Below are 18,004 nucleotides of genomic sequence, written 5' to 3'. Positions count from 1 at the left end.
GTCCAATAGAATACACCCAGTAGTGTAATGGCTCTTTTATTTCTTAACTCTAACCAAATAGATTCTGTCCTTGACCCCTCCAGGACATCCTCTCTCTCCAGTACTGCAATATTCTCCTTAATCAGTACTGCCACCCCCTCCCCCTCCTTTCTTTCCTTCCCTATTTTTCCTGAACACCTTGTATCCAGGAATATTTAGTACCTCATCCTGCCCTTTTTAGAGCCAGGTCTCCGTTATCGTCACAACATCGTATTCCCATGTGGTTATTTGCGCCTGCAGCTCACCAACCTTGTTTACCATGCCTCGTGCGTTTACACACATGCACTGCAAACCAGTCTTAGACTTTCTTGTACTCTCTCATAGTCTGATCCCACCTAATACCATACTATTACTTGCTTTAGTGCTATTTTTCTTCCCAGATCCTTTGTGCCTCTTGTTTCTCCTTTCCATTGCTACATCCTGGTGCCTACCTCCCTGCCAAATTAGTTTAAACTCCACCCCCCACCCCGCCCCACAGCACCAGCGAACCTCCCCGCGAGGACATTGGTCCCAGTTCCGTTGAGGTGCAACCCATCTGGCCTGAAAAGGTCCCAGTGCCCCAGGAATCTAAAGCCCTCCCTCCTGCACCATCTCTCCAGCCACGCATTCATCTGCTCTATCCTCCTATTTCTATACTCACTAGTGCGTGGCACCGGGAGTAATCCGGAGATTACTACCTTTGAAGTCTTGCTTCTTAATCTCTTTCCTAACTCCTTAAAATCTGCCTGCAGGATCTCGTCCCTCTTTCTACCTATGTCATTGGTACCAAAATGGACCACGACCTCTGGCTCTTCACCCTCCCCCCCAGAATGTTCTGCAGCCGCTCAGAGACATCCTTGAACTTGACACCAGGGAGGCAACATTCATATTCAGAACTGAATACTGGTTAGAAAGTGAGATGCACTCAGGGGACTCCTGCACTACCTGCCTGGTCCTCCTTGTCTGTCTGGCGGGCACCCAGTCCTTCTCTGCCTGCACTCTCTTAAGCTGTGGGGTGACCACCTCCTGAAACGTGCTATCCATGTAGATCCCAGCCTCGCAGATGCACTATAGTGACGCCAGCTGCTGCTCAAGCTCCGAAATCTGGAGCTCGAGCTCCTCCAGCTGACGACACTTCCTGCACCTGTGGTTGTCCAGCTCACGGGAAGCGTCCTGGAGTTCATATATTCATTCTCGGGATGTGGGCGTTCTGAGAAGGCCGGCGTTTTTTGCCCATCCCTAATTGCCCTGGAGAAGGCGGTGGTGGGCCTTCTTCTTGAACCGCTGCAGTCCATGCGGTGATGGTTCTCCCACAGTGCTGTTAGGTCGGGAGTTCCAGGATTTTGACCCAGCGACGATGAAGGAACGGCCGATATATTTCCAAGTCGGGAAGGTGTGTGACTCAGAGAGAAACGTGGAGGTGGTGCTGTTCCCATGCACCTGCTGCCCTTGTCCTTCTAGGTGGTGGAGGTCGTGGGTTTGGGAGGTGCTGCTGAAGAAACCTTGGCGAATTGCTGCTGTGCAGCCTGCAGACAGGAGTGTTGACAATGTTGGGAGTGGATGTTTGAGGGGCCAATTACTGCAACCTTCTGCATAATGGTCTCTCAGGTAGAAATATAAAAAATGTTAACAGAAAGGATGTTTTGTTGCCTATTTAGCTCATAAGGACAAAGGTTAGGAAACAGGATTGTGCAGAGAGTTAGAGAATTGGGTAGTGCAGTGGGTTAAGTGACTCGTACAGAAGATTAAGGAACTGGGTAAGGTGGTTGGTTTTTAGTGCAGAAGGACAAGGGACCCGTACTTTAGACCCAATGAGTTACTTTTGAATTATAGTCACTGTCGTTACGTAGGTAACATGTTGAAACATGGCAGCCAATTCATGCACAGCAAGATCCCACAAGCAACAAATGAGATAAAAGGCCTTTTTTTTTGTGTGTGGTATCTTGAGGAATGTTTTTCAAATATTACCATGGGATCTTTAACATCCCCCTAAACAGGTAGACAGAGCCGCTCTCAGCCGAAAGACAGCAGCTACGACAGTGCAGCACTGGATAGAGCAAAGGCTATGGGCCCCGACAACATCCCGGCTGTAGTGCTGAAGACTTGTGCTCCAGAACTAGCTGCTCCTCTGGCCAAGCTGTTCCAGTACAGCTACAGCACTGGCATCTACCCGACAATGTGGAAAACTGCCCAGGTATGTCCTGTCCACAAAAAGCAGCACAAATCCAATCCGGCCAATTACCGCCCCGTCAGTCTACTCTCGATCATCAGCAAAGTGATGGAAGGTGTCGTCGACAGTGCTATTAAGCGGCACTTACTCATCAATAACCTGCTCACCGATGCTCAGTTTGGGTTCCGCCAGGACCACTCGGCTCCAGACCTCATTACAGCCTTGGTCCAAACATGGACAAAAGAGCTGAATTCCAGAGGTGAGGTGAGAGTGACTGCCCTTGACATCAAGGCAGCATTTGACCGAGTGTGGCACCAAGGAGCCTTAGTAAAATTGAAGTCCAATGGGAATCAGGGGGAAATCTCTCCAGTGGTTGGAGTCATACCTAGCACAAAGGAAGATGGTAGTGGTTGTTGGTGGCCAATCATCTCAGCCCCAGGACATTACTGCAGGAGTTCCTCAGGGCAGTGTTCTAGGCCCAACCATCTTCAGCTGCTTCATCAATGACCTTCCCTCCATCATAAGGTCAGAAATGGGGATGTTCGCTGATGATTGCACAGTGTTCCGCTCCATCCGCAACCCCTCAGATAATGAAGCAGTCTGTGCCCACATGCAGCAAGACCTGGACAACATCCAGGCTTGGGCTCATAAGTGGCAAGTAACTTTCGTGCCAGACAAGTGCCAGGCAATGACCATCTCCAACAAGAGAGAGTCTAACCACCTCCCCTTGACATTCAATGGCATTACCATCGCCAAATCCCCCACCATCAACATCCTGGGGGTCACCATTGACCAGAAACTTAACTGGACCAGCCATATAAATACTGTGGCTACAAGAGCAGGCCGGAGGCTGGGTATTCTGCGGCGAGTGACTCACCTCCTGACTCCCCAATGCCTTTCCACCATCTACAAGGCACAAGTCAGGAGTGTGATGGAATACTCTCCACTTGCCTGGATGAGTGCAGCTCCAACAACACTCAAGAAGCTCAACACCATCCAGGACACCCCATCCACCACCCTAAACATTCACTCCCTTCACCACCGGCGCACAGTGGCTGCAGTGTGTACAATCCACAGGATGCACTGCAGCGACTCGCCAAGGCTTCTTCAACAGCACCTCCCAAACCCGTGACCTCTACCACCTAGAAGGACAAGGGCAGCAGGCACATGGGAACAACACCACCTGCACGTTCCCCTCCAATTCACACACCATCCCGACTTGGAAATATATCACCGTTCCTTCATCATCACTGGGTCAAAATCCTGGAACTCCCTTCCTAACAGCACTGTGGGAGAACCTTCATCACACGGACTGCAGCGGTTCAAGAAGGCGGCTCACTACCACCTTCTCAAGGGCAATTAGGGGTGGGCAATAAATGCCGGCCTCGCCAGCGACGCCCACAAACCATGAACGAATAAAAAAAACTTCCCTCCGTACTCCATCGGAGTGTCGACCTAGTTTATTTGCTCAATCCTGCAGTGCAGCTTGAACCCACAACCTCCGATTCAGAGAGACGAGTGTTACTAACTGAGCGAAGGGAGCACTCAAGAAGACTGGGAAGTGCAGAATGTTAAGAAGAATGTTCCTTATCGTCTCTTTCAGAAGGATTCCAAAACACTTCATAAGCAATTAACTTGGTTGAAAGGCTGTCATTGTTTCGTAAGCAAATACGACAGACATTTTGAACATAGCAAGATTCCACAAATAGCAATTAGATATATGACCAGTCAAACTACTTCTGGTGTTGTTGATTGAGGGAAGAAAATTGGCCAGGTAACCAGGTGAACTCCCTTGCTCTTCCTCAAAAAGTACCATTGAATATTTAGCATCTACTCGAACAGACGGAGAGAAGGCCTAGTTAGTGTTAACTATCAAAGCTCAGATATTGACGGCCACTAATTGGGGTTTGTGGATTGACAGAGTGAAGCCTGGGCCCATGTCACCATAACCCAGCAAGGAATCAGCACCTCCATGAGAGGAGGGGGGGAAGGAGACAGAATTGGAGGGAAGCTCTTCACAAATTTCTTCCATGATACCATGTCATTGCACACAACTTACTGGAACTGTTTGCAGACGTAGACTGTTATTCCACCCAACAGGGAGTGGAACTGTTAATTTATTTAACTGCTGATCTGAGAGAACCTGAACATAAAACCCTGACACTGGGTAGCTGTATAATACATAGGCTCCGTGCTTTTTTTTTGTTTATTCATGGGATGTGGGTGTCACATGGCAAAGCCAGCATTTATTGCTCATCCCTAATTGCCCTTGAGAAGGTGGTGGTGAGTCACCTTCTTGTACAACTGAATGGCTTGCCCAGGCTATTGCAGAGGGTGATTAAGAATTCAACCACATTGCTGTGGGTCTGAAGTCACATAGAGGCCAGACTGGGGAAGGACAGCAGGTTTCCTTCCCTAAAGGACATCAGTGGACAATCTGGTAGTTTCTTTCAAATAATTTTTTATTTAATCAATTGAATTCTCCAGCTACTGTAGCAGGATTTGAACTCATAACTTCAGATTACTATTTCAGTAACATAACCACTATGCTACCGTACCCACTTTGAGGTGTACTGTGTTTATATAGGTGGCAGGACGGGTTAACACGCGCTCAAGAGTGCAGTGTTGGGACCAAGCACTCAGTGCAGTTATACTGTAATTGCAGTCTGAGTCAGGGTCCCAATCTGACACCAGGGTGAAGGGGAGTGAGATTCCTCAGAGAAAGCAGACTCATTCTGCCTCCCTTAGATGTCAGGCACCGATTCACATGGAATTGCACAGAATTTACAGGGCAGAAACAGGCCATTCGGCCCAACTGGTCTATGCCGGCGTTTACACTCCACACAAGTTTCCTCCCTCCCTACTTCATTTCACCCTATCAGCATATCCTTCTATTCCTTTCTCCCTCATGTGTTTATCTAGCTTCCCCTTAAATGCATCTATATTATTTGCCTCAACTACTCCTTGTGGTAGTGAGTTCCACATTCTAACCACTCTCTGGGTAAAGAAGTTTCTCCTGAATTCCTTATTGGATTTATTAGTGACTATTCTATATTTATGGCCCCTAGTTTTGGACTCCCCACAAGTGGAAACATCTTCTCCATGTCTACCCTATCGAACCCCTTCACAATTTTTAAAGACCTCTATCAGGTCACCCTTCAGCCTTCTCTTTTCGAGGGAAAAGAGCCCCAGCCTGTTCAGCCTTTCCTGAGTTATAACCTCTCAGTTCTGGTATAATCCTTGTAAATGCTTTTAACATAACTTTTCTGCTTTTCAATTCTATTCCTCTAGATATGAAACCTAGTGTTTGATTGCATTTTTTATGGCTTTGTTAACCTGCGTTGCTACTTTTAGTGGTTTGTGAATCTAGAAACCTTTGCTCCTCTATCCCATTTAGACTCTTATTTTCAAAGGTTGTACTTACTTAAGGGACCATTGTACTAACCGGCCTCCCATCATCCAGCCTCCATAAACTTGAGCTCATCCAAAACTCTGCTGCCCGCATCCTAACTCACACCAAGTTCCATTCACCCATCATCCCTGTGCTCAGTGAACTACATTGGCTCCCGGTCTGGGAACTCTTCGATTTTAAAATTCTCATCCTCATTCTCATCTGTAACCTCCTCCAGCCCGACAACCCTCCAAGATCTCTGCGCTCCTCCAATTCTTGCCTCTTGCCCATCCCTGTTTTTAATCGCTCCACCATTGGCGGCCGTGCCTTCAGCTGCCTGGGCTCTAAGCTCTGGAATTCCCTTCCTAAACCTCTCCCCCTCTCTACCTCTCTCTCCTCCTTTAAGACGTTCCTTAAAATCTACCTCTGACGGAGCTTTTGGTCACCTGTTCTAAAATCTCCTTATGTGGCTCAGTGTCATATTTTGTTTGATAATCGCTCCTGTGAAGCGCCTTGGGATGTTTTACTACGTTAAAGGTGCTATATAAATGCAAGTTGTTGTTGAGGCACCAGACAAAAGAATGGCGGTTTCCTGCTTTAGATTTACTTGCCTCCCGTTTTCTTTTTTTAAATTCGTTCATGTGATGTGGGCTTCGCTGGGGAGGGCGGCATTTATTGCCCATCCCTAATTGCCCTTGAGAAGATGGTGGTGAAGGTTCTCCCACAGTGCTGTTGGGTAGGGAGTTCCAGGATTTTGACCCAGCGATGATGAAGGAACGGCGATATATTTCCAAGTCGGGATGGTGTTTGACTTGGAGGGGAACGTGCAGGTGGTGTTGTTCCCATGTGCCTGCTGCTCTTGTCCTTCTAGGTGGTAGAGGTCGCGGGTTTGGGAGGTGCTGTCGAAGAAGCCTTGGCGAGTTGCTGCAGTGCATCCTGTGGATGGTACACACTGCAGCCACAGTGCGCCGGTGGTGAAGGGAGTGAATGTTTGGGGTGGTGGATGGGGTGCCAATCAAGCGGGCTGCTTTGTCCTGGATGGTGTTGAGCTTCTTGAGTGTTGTTGGAGCTGCACTCATCCAGGCAAGTGGAGAGTATTCCATCACACTCCTGACTTGTGCCTTGTAGATGGTGGAAAGGCTTTGGGGAGTCAGGAGGTGAGTCACTCGCCGCAGAATACCCAACTTCTGACCTGCTCTTGTAGCCACAGTATTTATATGGCTGATCCAATTAAGTTTCTGGTCAATGGTGACCCCCAGGATGTTGATGGTGGGGGATTTGGCGATGGTAATGCCAAATGTCAAGGGGAGGTGGTTAGACACTCTCCTGTTGGAGATGGTCTCTGGCGGGCACGGAGCGCTGGGCACTGTTGCTCAGTACCCAGGTGAACAGGCTGGTTTGATCTCGCCCTCTGCTCCATGCTGGGCGGGCAGCACAGTGAACAGGGGAATCATTGAGTCAAGGTTGTGCCATTTAGTGCACACTCATCCAGTCTCAGCAGATACGAGGCAAAAAGAAGCAATGACGGCGGACTGGGAACAGGCGACCTATGAACTGGGCACTAGAGGTTAGAGTTCAGGACAACTGAAGAACAAATCACCAATAAAAAAAAGGGAAAATTGTAGAATAACTTTTTTAAAAAAAGCTCCTCACTCCAATACCAGGAAAAGAAAAGGAAAATAGACACTGCCAGGCCGTTTTGGTGCCAAGAACTTTAGCAGCATTGGCACAATCCTAGAACAGACAGTATCCATGGACTCAGTGCCTGGTTACAGATAAAAATATTGGATCCTTCTGATTGTTTCTCTATAAACCGCATGTGTAAGACTGGAAAACAGGCAGAGAAACAAAATTACAGAACACCCACCCCTTCTATCTCTGCATTAGGTGGTGGGAACAGGCCTTGACTGATGAATGGGCATCAGATACAGGAACAGGTTGCCACAGGTACAAGTAAGTACAGGTACAGGTGGGCACAGCTATAAGTGGGCACAGGTACAAGTGGGCATCTGTACAAGTACAAATGAGCACAAGTACAGATGGGCACAGGTACGGATGGGGGCTAGGTACAAGTGGACGCAGGCACAGGTGGGCACAGGTGCAAGTGGGCACAGGCACAAGTGGGTACAGGTAAGAGTGGACACAGGTAAGAGTGGGCACAAATACAAGTGGATACAGATACAGATGGGCACAGGTACAGATTGGCATAAGTACAACTAGGCATAGGTGCAAGTGGATAAAGGCGCCCATGGGCACAGGTGCAAATGGATTCGGGTACAAGTTGGCACAGGTGCAAGTGTAAGGATAGCAGGTCCTTCCCAAAAGGACATTAGTGAAGCAGTTGGGTTTTTACGACACTCCAATTGCTCTCTTGCCTCTGAGTCAGAAGGTTGTAGGTTCAAGTCCCACTCCAGAGACTTGAGTACGTAATCTACGCTGACACTCCAGGTGGATGTAAAAGATCTCATGGCACTATATCAAAGAAGAGCAGGGGAGTTCTCCCTGGTGTCCCGGCCAATATTTATCCCTCAACCAACATCACTAAAAAGCTTGTCTGTTCATTATCACACTGCTGTTTGTGGGACCTTGCTGTGCGCAAATTGGCTGCCGCGATTACAACAGTGATGACACTTCAAAAGCTTTAATTGGCTGTAAAACACTTTGGGACGCCCTGAGATCATGAAAGGTGTTATGCAAATATAAATTTTTTCTTTCTATCAACTGTCGTGCAAAACAATGAAGCCTTTGTGATGAGTAATAGGCGAGGTTCAACACATACTGTCAATGCTCTATAATTTAAGAAAAGCCTTTAAATAGCATCAGACTATCTAACATCAATCTGATACAATCCTCAACCCTTAACAGGGCAGCCAACTCCCTGCCACATAATGAAATATCTACAGGTGAAAACACAACAGGAAACTGTGTGAATTACATTTTGAATATTGAGTGACACGCACTCTATTCTCTCTTATGGCAGTATATCGGCTATTTTTTTTATTCATTCATGGGATGTGGGCATCGCTGGCAAGGCCAGCATTTATTGCCCATCCCCAATTGTCCTTGAGAAGGTGGTAGAGGTCGCGGGTTTGGGAGGTGCTGTCGAAGAAGCCTTGGCGAGTTGCTGCAGTGCATCCTGTGGATGGTACACACTGCAGCCACGGTGCGCCGGTGGTGAAGGGAGTGAATGTTTAGGGTGGTGGATAGGGTGCCAATCAAGCGGGCTGCTTTGCCCTGGATGGTGTCAAGCTTCTTGAGTGTTGTTGGAGCTGCACTCATCCAGGCAAGTGGAGAGTGCCTTGTAGATGGTGGAAAGGCTTTGGGGAGTCAGGAGATGAGTCAATCTCCACAGAATACCCAGCCTCCGACCTGCTCTTGTAGCCACGTATTTGTGTGGCTGGTCCAGTTAAGTTTCTGTTCAATGGTGACCCCCAGGGTGTTGATGGTGGGGGATTCGGCGATGGTAATGCCGTTGAATGTCAAGGGGAGGTGGCTAGACTCTCTCTTGTTGGAGATGGTCATTGCCTGGCACTTGTCTGGCGTGAATATTACTTGCCATTTATCAACCTAAGCCTGGATGTTGTCCAGGTCTTGCTGCATATGAGCACGGACTGCTTCATTATCTGAGGAATTGCGAATGGAACTGAACACTGTGCAATCATCAGCGTACATCCCCACTTCTGACCTTATGATGGAGGGAAGGTCATTGATGAAGCAGCTGGAGATGGTTGGGCCTAGGACACTGCCCTGAGGAACTCCTGCAACAATGTCCTGGGGCTGAGATGATTGGCCTCCAACAACCACTACCATCTTCCTTTGTGCTAGGTATGACTCCAGCCACAGAAGAGTTTTCCTCCTGATTCTCATTGACTTCAATTTTACTAGGGCTCCTTGATGCCACACTCGGTCAAATGCTGCCTTGATGTCAAGGGCAGTCACCCTCACCTCACCTCTGGAATTCAGCTCTTTCGTCCATGTTTGGACCAAGGCTGTGATGAGGTCTGGAGCCGAGTGGTCCTGGTGGAACCCAAACTGAGCATCGGTGAGCAGGTTATTGGTGAATAAGTGCCGCTTGATAGCACTGTCGACGACACCTTCCATCACTTTGCTGATGATTGAGAGTAGGCTGATGGGGTGGTAATTGGCCGGGTTGGATTTGCCTGCTTTTTGTGGACAGGACATACCTGGGCAACTTTCCACATTGTCGGGTAGATGCCAGTATTGCAGCTGTACTGGAACAGCTTGGCCAGAGGCGCAGCTAGTTCTGGAGCACAAGTCTTCAGTACCACAGCCCGGATGTTGTCGGGGCCCATAGCCTTTGCTGTATCCAGTGCACTCAGCCGTTTCTTGATATCACCTGGAGTGAATTGAATTGGCTGAAGACTGGCTTCTGTGATAGTGGGGATCTCGGGAGGAGGCCGAGATGCATCATCCACTCGGCACTTCTGACTGAAGATGGTTGCAAACGCTTCAGCCTTGTCTTTTGCACTCACATGATGGGCTCTGCCATCATTGAGGCTGGCGATGTTTACAGAGCCTCCTCCTCCCGTTAATTGTTTAATTGTCCACCACCATTCACGTCTGGGTGTGGCAGGACTGCAGAGCTTTGATCTGATCTGTTGGTTGTGGGATTGCTTAGCTCTGTCTATAGCATGTTGCTTCCACTGTTTAGCATGCATGTAGTCCTGTGTGGTAGTTTCACCAGGTTGGCACCTCATTTTTAGGTACGCCTGGTGCTGCTCTTGGCATGCTCTTCTACACTCCTCATTGAACCAGGGTTGATGCCCTGGCTTGTTGGTAATGGTAGAGTGAGGAATATGCCGGGCGATGAGGTTACAGATTGTACTGGAATACAATTCTGCTGCTGCTGATGGCCCACAGCGCCTCATGGATGCCCAGTTTTGAGCTGCTGAATCTGTTCTGAATCTATCCCATTTAGCACGGTGGTAGTGCCACACAACACGTTGGATGGTGTCCTCAGTGCGAAGACGGGACTTTGTCTCCGTAAGGACTGTGAGGTGATTACGCCTGCCAATACTGCCATGGACAGATGAAGCTACGACAGGTAGCTTGATGAGGACGAGGTCGAGTAGATTTCTCCCTCATGTTGGTTCTCTCACCACCGGCCGCAGGCCCAGTCTGGCAGCTATGTCCTTCAGGACTCGGCCAGCTTGGTCAGTAGTAGTGCTACCGAGCCACTCTTGGTGATGAACATTGAAGCCTCCCCACCCAGAGTACATTCTGTGCCCTTACTACCCTCAGTGCTTCCTCCAAGTGGTGCTCAACATGAAGGAGGACTGATTCATCAGCTGAGGGTGGGCATTAGGTGGTCATCAGCTGAGGGAGGGTGGTAGATGGTAATCACAGGAGGCTTCTGTGCCCATGTTTGACCTGATGCCATGAGACCTCCTGGGGTCCCGAGTCAATGTTGAGGACTCCCAGGGCCACTCCCTCCTGACTGTATATCAGTGTACCGCCACCTCTGGTGGGTCTGTCCGGCCGTTGGGACAGGACAATACCCAGTGATAATGATGGAAGAGTCTGGGACATTGGCTGAAAGGTATGATTCTGTGAGTATGGCTATGTCAGGCTGTTGCTTGACTAGTCTGTGGGACAGCTCTCCCAATTTTGGCACAAGTCCCCAGATGTTAGTGAGGAGGACTTTGCAGGATCGACTGGGTTTGGTTTGCCTCGTGGTCCGTCCGGTTTTATTCTTATTATGTCTTTTTGTAGCGGGTTGTACAGCCAAGTGGCTTGTTAGACCATTTCAGAGGGCGATTAAGAATCAACCACATTGCTGCGGGTCTGGAGTCACCTATAGGCCCAGACCGGGTAAGGACGGCAGGTTTCCTTCCCTAAAGGACATTAGTGAACCAGATGGGTTTTTACAACAAAACAAAAGCTTCATGTTCACCCTTACTGAGACTAGCTTTTTAGCCCAGATTTTATTTTAATTAACTGAATTTAAATTCTCTAGTTGCATGGGATAGGATTTAAACTCATATCTCATAGATTATTAGTGCAGGTCTATAGTCCAGTAACATAACCACTATGCTACCATACTATTTTCATGCTGCTTAGAGGAATACATTATTAAAGGAAGCCTACAGCACGGACCATAGGCCACATTCATTCAGCTCTTAAAGTGTTCACAAATATACACACCTTCACTTGACCCCAAAAATCAGTTTTCTTCAATGCAGCTTCAATGGGGGAGGTGTCACTGGTGCACAGATTGCTATAAATCAGTGGTGATCGGCATGACAAGAGAAGCCTGGAGCTGGGTATTATAATCCTTTCGTTCCATCTCTAACCTTTCCCTTCTTCCATGCTCGGGTCTGGTTTTACAGGTACTCTGGCACCTGGTCCGAGTGGCCATTCTTCATGTGTGAGCTGAGGCAAGACACTCAGTTACTGAGGACAACTACAACTTGCATTTATATAGCGCCTTTAACGTAGTGAAACCTCCCAAGGCGCTTCACTTGAGTGATTATCAAACAAAATTTGACACCGAGCCGCATAAGGAGATATTAGGACAGGTGACCAAAAGTTTGGTCAAAGAGGTAAGTTTTAAGGAGGGTCTTAAAGGAGGAGAGAGAGGCGGAGAGGTTTAGGGAGGGAATTCCAGAACTTAGGGCCTAGGCAGCTGATGGCACGGCCGCCAATGGTGGGGCAAAGGAAATTGGGGATGCGCAAGAAACCAGAACTGGAGGAGCGCAGAGTCCTTGGAGGGTTGTAAGGCTGGAGGAGGAGACAGAGATGGGGAGGGTCGAGATCATGGAAGGATTTGAACACAAGGATGAGAATTTTAAATTCGAGGCGTTGCTGGACCGGGAGCCAAGGTAGGTCAGCGACCATTTGATTCTGGTATTACTCTGACTTGTACATTTTCTGAGAAGGAGCACTAGACAGCGACAAGGAATGGGAACCCCCTTGTCCACCATCCCCCCCCACAGTGAATTTTTCACCTGAGGTCAATTGTAGCATCTCCATCTCCTGCCCCGGCTGAGGTAAGCTGGTTCAGCACAGATTGGGGCTGGAAGCTGGGATATTCCTGATCTGTATGGTTGAGTTTCACACTAGGCAACGTCCTTATAAGCGGAGCATCTACCAGAGGCTGTTTCCTTTGCTCAGTGTTGACATAGGGACATTGGAACAGAAGTATGTCATTCAGCCCCTCGAGCCTGTTCTGCCATTCTATTGAAGCATGGCTGATCTGTACCTCAACTCCCTTTACTCATCTTTGCTCCATGTCCCTTGTTACCCTCACCCAACAAAAATCTATCAATCTCAATCTTGAACGTTTCAGTTGACCCCCAGTGTCCACAGCCTTTTGGTGGGGTTGGGGGAGTTGGTGAGAGAGTTCCAGATTTCCACTACCCTTTGTGCGACAACATGGTGACACACATTGGGAACATTCGAAAAGAAGAACAAGGAAAGCTATCAGGCCAACGAGTGCTGACTCCACCCATCACTTTGTACAGTCTAATGCACCTCCTTCCTTGAGCACTATTAATGCTAACTCCCGAGGTACAGAAAATAATCTAACGCTGTGGCCAATTTCAGGGTCAGCTGTAAGAAATTTCTCCCTGACTCTTCGAGGCAATCAAACATGAGTCCAGGAGACCATGATTACCCATGGCACCTCTCTAGATGTATTTAGCTAACCCTCCCTGCCCACCCCCCCTGACAGATATATCCTAATGTTCTTCGGAACGTATGAATGTTCAGACTAGGAAAGACCATCTCCATGCATCAATGGTGACAGCCTTCCTACCCCACTTTATTTCTCATGTCCTTCAATAGTCCTGTCAGCCAAGAATGTATCCATCTCCCTCTTAAAATTTATAACATCCTTTGCTTGCAGTGCCTCCCAGGGTAAGCAATACCACATGTGCCCCATCCGCTGTCTGAAGTTACATCTTAACTGCATATTGACCTTTACATTACAACAGTGACTACACTTCAAAAGTGTTTCATTGGCTGTAAAGCACTTTGGGACATCCTGAGATCGTGAAAGGCTCTATATAAATGCAAGTTCTTTCTTACTTGTCTCAGTTGGATACATTCCCACTTGCTGTAGAGCATGTGTTAGTATTGAATATCACTCTGGGATCCAGTTCACTAATTCCCTTTAGAATCTTAAATACATCACCTTTAAGCAGCCTTCTTTCCCATGGTGGCAGCTGTGACTCAGTGGGCAGCACTCTCGCCTCTGAGTCAGACGTTTGTGGGTTGAAGTTTCACTCCAGAGGCTTGAGCACAAAATCTAGGCTGACACTCCAGAGTGGCCCTGGGACCTGGGAGGCTTGGAGCGGTCCCAAAGGCTGAGATGCCAGTCTAGGGGCTTGCGAACATGGGAGCCAGGAGTAGGTTGGAAATGCTTTAGAGGAAATCTGAACAACTTTAGTATCCACTAATGAATATTTCTATCACCAGGATGACGGGAAGTGAAAGCTGCCTGCGGAATTGTTTACAAGTTCAAAACAAAACCAACTGGATCTTTATCTGGTAGGACATCTTTTTGAATCGAAGACAATTCGCTCATGTTGCCTCTGCCTGGTATGGTAGAATTATTTACCCACAGATTCTCTCTCTCTCATGAGAACAAATGAAAAGATAAAACATAGAAACAGAGCGTGCGTTGTCACACTCCCCACCTCCCTCTGTCTTCCCTTCTTGATACAACCTTAAAAAAAAGAGACCTAAGCTTAGCATCGCCTAACCACCATTTCTTGGTTACCTAGTCTTCTTTTCTAAACTTTTGAACCTGGGTGGTGTCCTACACTGTGGGCATTAGCCCTTCACATAGACTTTTCAATCAGTCCAAACCCACTGCACCTCGCACGATATAATGGCCTTCTGCCAATTAACTGGAAGTTACACCCTTGGACTCCTCACTGGTTGCAATCAAGCATGATTTTGATTGATGCAGCCAACAGGTTGTAGTTCTGAAATCTTCTCTTGTGTTTTTTTTTTGTTTGATTAATGGGTCTTAAAACCACTCTAAGTAAGAGCGAAGCTATTTATTGACACACAAGGCTGGGTTTCTTCCTGCCTGGCTTGACAACGGTTTCACCTGGAACTTGTCTGAACAGTACGTGTGTTGATTTTAAACATCGTTCTGGTTCGGGCATGTCTACCACACAGTCTTTTCATTTTAATGTACAAAAAAGAGCAACAACCATTTATATTAATATCGGAAAATGACCCAAAGTGCTTCATAGTCGGTGTGGTCAAACTTTAGTGGAATGGGATGGAAGTTAGGCTGAAACTGTGGTTCAAGAAGTAGGTTCTAAGGAGGATTTAGAAGGCGAAGAGAGATTTAGCAAACTCCCTCTGGTTAGGAGGAGAGTTCCAGAGTGTAGGGGCCAGGCTCTTCTGCTCTTAGTAGAGTAGACCAAATTTGGAAGAACAGAGGGTACAATTGGGCCGGATGGAGGGCTGGAGGGAGGTTGCAGAGGCACGGTGGAGTGAAATCACGGAGGAGTTATTAGAGAAGGTCGAGGATTTTTGAAGTCAAAGTACGGAGGGATAGGGTGAAGAGTGTACTGGTTCCCAGGATGGTTGTAGGCAGAAAAGGGAGAGTTCCCAGCCTTGCCTGCCCCAGTGAGGTCATTGAAATTCTTGCGGCACTGTTTGCCAATCCTGGCGACGAGGTGACAGTGCCTGTGTCACCTCCTTCCAGGTGACTTGAGTGACGTTCCTGGCAGGTCTTCTGGCATGGGCAGTCTGTGTCTCCTTAATTCAATATACTGAGGGGTGACCTAATAGAGGTCCTTAAGATTATGATGGGGTTTGATAGCGTAGACGTAGAGAAGAAGTTTCCATTGTGGGGGAGTCCAAAACTAGGGGACATAAATATGAGATGGTCACTAATAAATCCAATAAGAAATTCAGGAGAAACTTCTTCACCCAGAGAGTGGTGAGAATGTGGAACTCGCTACCACAAGGAGTAGTTGAGGTGAATAGCTTAGATACATTTAAGGGGAAGCTAGATAAACACATGAGGGAGAAAGGAATGGAAGGATATACACACAGACTAGTAAATACAGTGTACCTCCAGTTACAGGTCTCCCATTCTCAGCCCTCGCCCAGCTACAGCAGATTTACAAAACGCCACCATCTTTTGGACAAGATGTTAAGCCAAGTCTTCCCTCTCGTGTGGATGTAAAAGATCCCACAACATTATTTCGAAGAAGAGCAGGGGAGATCTCCCCGGTGTCCTGGCCGATATTTATCCCTCAACCAACATCACTAAAACAGATTATCTGGTCATTATCACATTTCTGTTTGCGGGAGCTTTCTGTGTGCAAATTGGCTGCCGGGTTTCACTACATTACAACAGTGACTACACTTCAAAAAAGTACTTCATTGGCTGAAAACGATTTGGAGGTGTTGAAAGGCAGCTTGATATTGCTGGATGCTATAATGGGAAGGTTAAGGTACCAGATAGATGAGATTTGAAGGCCCAAATGGTCTCTTCTTGGCCTAGACCTCTCTTGGGTTCCTGTTTGTCAACTACTCCAACTACCTAGGTACAAATGTATGAGGAACAGTGTTTCCAATTCAGTGCAAAACTGACAGTTGTCAAGACAATATCACCAGCCGTAGAAAAGAAAATGTATTATTGCTCCCAACAAAATTCATTCAGCAGTAAACAGTTACACACAGATGTTTCTGGTTGCCATAGCGATGCTCGTAATATTGCCATGTTCGCTGTACCTTATGTAAGCACTTCATGTGGGAAATAATTTGGCTGTGAAGCTGGAAATGCTCTGGCAACGTTTGACTCGAACTTTGGCTCCTGCCCCTGCTGTCTCGGAATCTGCTGCCTAATGGGGAACCGAGACTGATGCTCCCCAGGGTCTGTGCTGGGTTAGCTGGTCTCACCTAGGGGTACCTGCAGTTGGACCCAGGGTGCCCTCGTGCCCTCTCCCCACCATCCCGATTCAATTCAGTCCAGGGTTCCTGCTCCTGATAGCTACCAGGTGACCCCTACCGCCAAGGTCGTACGTCAGGAGATAGGGCGAGGGCAGCTTACCACTCATTTGTGCGGCCTGCTGAGGAACTGTTTGAGCTCACCAATGAAGAATGGACAAATGGGCTCGGCACCTACGAGGGCTATTCCTGCAACACTCAGCAGCTTCTGGAGAATAAATGAGAGCATTGGAGGAACAACAGCAAAAAAAGATTCCTTTAAAAACTGAACAAGCTAAAACATCACACTTAAGAAATACAATGCCATTTACAGAGATCTCTGGCAAGGTTACACAGGGAGGCAAACTGCAGGTAGTTTTAAAATGTCTTTAAAACAAACACTCTCTTCCGTTTCATCTCTCTGCTTTCACAACACAATAGGTTGGCTCCGATTTTAACAGGGAGGTGGGGCGGGTTTTGGGGGAGGGCTGTGAATAGCTGGCAAGACCGAGCACCTGGAGGACAGTGTCGACCTCTACAGCAGGACCCCCTCGTTCGAATCAAAGAACGCAGACTCCCACCCGACAGCTGGCCAGATTGACTGCCTGGCCGGTGGGCGGGAGCCCAAACAAACGGCAGGAGGCCGCAGTCAGGGACCCATGGGGATGGTCCCCAGAGGTTAGTGGAGGGTCTGGCCTTGATCGGGTTGGGGGGGTGGGGTGGGGGGAGAGTGGGTGTCTGGCCCTGATCGGGGGTGGGGGAGGGTGTGTGTCTGGACCTGATTGGTTTGGTGGGGGGGTGCAGGGGAGGGAAGTCGGTTTCCGCCAGGCAAGGCAGTTAAAATTGGGCTCGTTGTCTTTCAATTAGCCTCAGCCTGAATTGCAACGGTGTACCCGGGTCAGTCCGGATTAAGTGTTTGTTGTAGTGGGAGGGCTGATCTCCATTGGAAAAAATCGGGTCTTGCCATCGAGATCGTTAAAACCGGGGGTTCATTAGAGTGAAGATAAAAATAGGAACGGCCCCATAACTTAGAGGCATTTAAAAAACATGTTCGTTTCATTTGTGGCTGGGAGTTGAGGTGAATAGCATGGATGAATTTAAGGGGAAGCTAGATAAACACGAGGGAGAAAGGAATAGAAGGTTATGCTGAGAGGGTTGGATGAAGAGGGGCAGGAGGAGGCTCGTGTGGAGCATTAACACTGGGATAGACCCGTTGGGCCGAATGGTTTCTGTGCTGTAGTTTCGATGTAACTGGTTGTCTAATCAGATCTGAAAGGACAATTTGGCTACAGGACCACTCCCCTAATTAACCATTAGGTACACTGACAGCAGACTAGCTGTCGATCTCAATTCCTCTCCCCAAGCCCAGGAGAGATGGGGGCAGCGTTATTTTTTTTCCCTCACAAAGTGAAAATATACCTCCCTCTATCTTCCTTCAGCAAGATTTTTTTTTTATTGATGCTGTGGAGAAAGTTGCCTCTGTCAGCATTCGTTAAGTAAACAGA

At 47.9% G+C, this 18,004-nt stretch overlaps 1 protein-coding gene across 2 annotated transcripts in view; it reads left to right on the top strand.

The window, feature by feature from the left end:
• LOC137304422 (keratin, type 1 cytoskeletal 11-like) overlaps positions 1-18,004 on the top strand; it is a 61,738-nt gene that overhangs the window by 33,524 nt on the left and 10,210 nt on the right. For both annotated transcript variants that reach the window (XM_067973013.1, XM_067973014.1), the window contains exon 2: positions 14,019-14,090. The gene's annotated coding sequence lies outside the window, so the exon portion shown is untranslated. The remainder of the gene's footprint in view (positions 1-14,018; positions 14,091-18,004) is intronic.

Source organism: Heptranchias perlo, chromosome 37, assembly GCF_035084215.1.
Source record: "Heptranchias perlo isolate sHepPer1 chromosome 37, sHepPer1.hap1, whole genome shotgun sequence".
Taxonomy (NCBI): domain Eukaryota; kingdom Metazoa; phylum Chordata; class Chondrichthyes; order Hexanchiformes; family Hexanchidae; genus Heptranchias; species Heptranchias perlo.
This window is presented reverse-complemented; position numbering and strand designations above follow the sequence as displayed.